Genomic DNA, 4,144 nt, shown 5'->3' on the forward strand with positions numbered 1-4,144 from the left:
TCCGACGGTATCCACGTTCCGTCTATAACCCTGTTCAAATGACATCTTCTGCGCAAACCTTCGAGGTGGCAAGAATACCGCTCCGCGCTGAGAATTTAAAAAGCTTGTCTTTTTGAGGTGAGCGGCAGCCGCCGAAGGAGAAGAACAAATCTAACCCGAAAACTTTGAGTGAATCACTTGATCCTGTGTATTAGTCAGTGAGTCTGTGAATCCGTGAACTGGCCTTGAGAACGCGCAGTTTGAATTTGAGATGATGCATTTTCGTGTTTAGAGCAGTTGTAGCATGACTGATGATGTTGGATAATTCGGAAAGGAGAGCCTAGATTGTGGGTGAATGGCTTACTATTCAACCGCTCGATTGTAAATTGCGAGTTCGTTCCTATCAATAACGACAAAATAAGCTTGTAGAGTCCAGACATGGATTGACCTCACTTACCGAGCTAAATTCCCATTATATGTTACCGGATAGACAGACTCAATAATGATACGTCCAGGCAATTTGGCCGTCACCCGAGGTGAATGACGATTACCTCCAGAAAATGTGGTGGACGGGGGCAGCTGAACTGATTTCTGAAATATTCAGTTTATTGCTCAAGAGGGCGATTGTTTAGGTGAAAACTGTTCCGTTAGGTTCTAAGGCTATTTCATTAACACCTACCTTCTGGCGAAATTAAAGACCCACCCGCCTGCAAAGAGAATCATTGTTTCATTTGCCTTTGCCATCTGCTGTCGGTCTCTGTCACTCTTCAGCTTTTCTGGTAACAATAGTATGTGATCTCGACGGCATTCACTGCTCAATTTATCCAGTCGGATGAGTCGAACGAGGGCTCTGGAATTAGGGAGCATGGCTTCTTTATCTCGCCCCATTTAATTTACAACCAGTTTTCGTCATCAGTGTGACTGTGCGTTTCACAGGCTTTTAAGCCAGATCAGCTCAACAGGGTTGGGTCGCCGAAAATTGTTGAAGCTGGTGAATGGAGTTGTTCTGTTCTTACAAGCCTAACGTGACACTGTGGCTCAGCGTCATCATCATCGACCCGACCCGGAGAGTACCCACCCACATGACATTCTTTGTCGGTCCTGTCAACCGCACTTGCTTTTGCAGATTGTCAACCAGCTGCTCTCCTAAGACCGGAAGTGAACCATACCTTATTGGAATTCGTCTCGGCATAGGACGCTGCGAACCTCGGGTTCGATGCAGTGGTCCCTTGGCAGTGCCTTGGCAGTATAATCTTACAGCGGTCCGAGCTGCCATAGTTGAGTTCACCAATTTAGGGAGGTGGGGTAAATGTATGCCTACTGGAGCCACGGACTGGTGTAATTGATGTGTCAGTTAAGGTAACGCTGTGGAGTTTTAATTGGCAGCATTGGGAAGGGCGCTTTTCATTGAACTGCAGAAGCCCAGATAAGCGAGCGCTATTAGGGACGCGACCAAGCCATTTCTGATAATGCCTTTAACCATTTATTTGCCCCGTATCGATGTCCTCATCCGGCAAACGGCAATGGCCGGCGCAGCTGAACTCCCGGTAATGGTTTTCATGGTCATGGTTGTACGAGGGCTAAGATACCGCCAGGGCGTCCACACCTAAACAGGAGGAAGATTAGGGTCCCTAGTCAAACAACTGGCCAAAAACCTCAGAGTAGCGGTGTTGTGCTGGAAATGCCAGCGCATTGCCCTTTTTAAGGAACACATGGCCAAACATGTTCCAACCCTCAACCTAGAGGGCCAGGAGACTGTGTTTCTCAGACCTTTACCCAAGGACCGACCTGGTATTAGAAACTTAGTTTCGAGCGGACACCACCCGGTATAGCTTGATAGATCACCGAATTACACAAACCTCCACACCACCGAAGGTTCACTCTCTTCATCACATGACAACATTTACAGCTAACAATACTCTCATGTCACGTCGACCATCACGTGGTGCCATGAAGAGGGTTTCCTGACTTGCTGCACACAGCAGGGCGGCTAAGCGAAAACTTTTTAACGCTGACGCAGCTCTTCTTGCTCTTTCACGTATTCCGTTTTCCACCACCCAAGCCCAAATTTGAATACTTTCTTCGAGGGTCCCAGCCCTTGGAATGACCGTTTTCTTCACCCTGCATGACACTCAAATGTAAATTCTGTACGTCCGAAGGCACTCACCACACTTCATATTTCGAATTCCGTTTCCAAACCCCGAAGTCCCGTCTGTTTAGCCACCTTCAGTGTTAGCACACTGAAGCAAGCAGGAGACCAGGTGGCTCATGTTCGTGTGCGGAATTCACTCATTGTGCATCGATGTATGTTGACTGTCAGAAACAAAGACGCAGGACGCAAATGCTAAGACTGAACTGACTACCCCGCTCTTTTCCGGCTGTGCAGCTCTGGTGACGCAGAGTCCGCTACAGATTAATTTTTTTTAATTCAAGGTTAATTCAAGGTTTAATTGTCTAAAAAGCAATCAACTTTACAACGACCATAGGGTGAAAGTATATACACAAAGGGACGCAAAAATATGCGTAATGTTTACTGAGTATCACATGAAGTTAAACAGTTCCAGATTCGGTTTGGACATAAGATATGCATCAAAATTGTTCTTGAAAATGGTTAAACTCGGCGAATTTACAACATTGGGAGGAAGGGAGTTCCGAATGAAACATACACGGACCGCAAAAAAAGTTCCGTCGACAGCTCACCCTCGAGTGAGGTACCGCGAGCGAAAAGTCATGCCTCCTGCCCGTTCGTGTTCGACGTCGGACAAAAAGGTCTTCCAGCGGATGATTAGGTGTCTTCAGTATATTATATGTTAGAATTAGATCTCCCCTGATGCGCCGATAGTAGAAGTCAAACAGGATGACACTGGCAATCCTGTCTTCATATGGTTCATTATGCAATCCAATTACTAGCTTCGTGGCTCGATGATATATTCGCTGTAGAAGAATTATGTCTTTTTGAAGCCATGGTGACCAAGCTTGTATAGCGTATTCCATGGTTGGTCGGATGTAGGTATTGATTACTCGGGGCAGTGCCAGTCGAGTGAAACGACCAAAAATCCGTTTTAGGAGCGACAGGACTTGTGAGGTCCTCTTGTAGACGGCTGTGCATTGCAAGGAGTTTTTTAAACAGCTGTTAACCCACACGCCCAGATCTTTTTCTTCACTAGTCCAAGAAAGTGGTTGTGGACCCAACGTATAGTTATATGTCTGAGATAATGGCGTTATTGAGAGAGCGGTAATCTCCACAAGGTCTCCAATCACCTTTAGATTTTTTGGGTACCATGTGCAGGGGTAAAGACCAATGACTCAATGAGGTACGGATAATGCCGAGTTCGAGCATGTTTTCGAACTCGTGTTTTGCGATTTGTAGCTTATCCGGATGAATTCCGCGGGGGTTGGTATGGACACAAGGGCCCCTGGTCTGGATGTGGTGAACGACGGAATGAGTGACCGGTTGGGTGTGCTGATATGGATGAGTAAGGGTAGGAAAGTCCATAAGTATGCCAACAAAATGTGAATCAGGTAAGATAACTCGAATACATGTGGATGAAGTTTGGGCACTAATTCCGTTGACTGAGAGGGAAGTTAGCATGTCCAAGAGGCGTTTGTGTCGAACATCCACTGATAGGTTGTAGTGGGTCAGAAAGTCTGCAACAATGGTGGGTGTTTGGACGTCGGCCAAAAGGAAGATCCACTTGAACGCACGTCGCAATTCGAGGTCAAGTGTGAGGGAACGTTCGCCCTATGTAGCGATGCGGGTACCTTTAGCGGCTTGTAAGGAGAAAGAAGCAGAATCGGGAAGTGGATCCTTATGTGGTAGCACACTAACTTCAGCTCCCGTATCTACGAGGAAACGTAAACCACTTGAACGATCGGCGATATGGAATAGGTGACTAGTGCGAGGAAGGCCACAGACAGTCATCGCCGTTACTGACTGGCCGGGGTGTTTAAAGGGGTGGTGTGACGCGGCTTGAAGGAACAAGGCGGTTGGCATTTGCCTGGTTACCGAAATTTTGGTGATACCAGCACCAAGAGGGACGGGTACGAGACAACGATCGAGAGCGTGAACGTGGTCGATGCATGTTGACCTACAGCCGTTGTAGTCGATCTGTCAAAGTGTCAAACTTTGCTTGTTGTTGTGATATGGGAGCGATAATTGGATCGG

This window comes from Opisthorchis viverrini (assembly GCF_000715545.1).
Source record: "Opisthorchis viverrini unplaced genomic scaffold opera_v5_3, whole genome shotgun sequence".
In the NCBI taxonomy this organism is placed as follows: Eukaryota; Metazoa; Platyhelminthes; class Trematoda; order Opisthorchiida; family Opisthorchiidae; genus Opisthorchis; species Opisthorchis viverrini.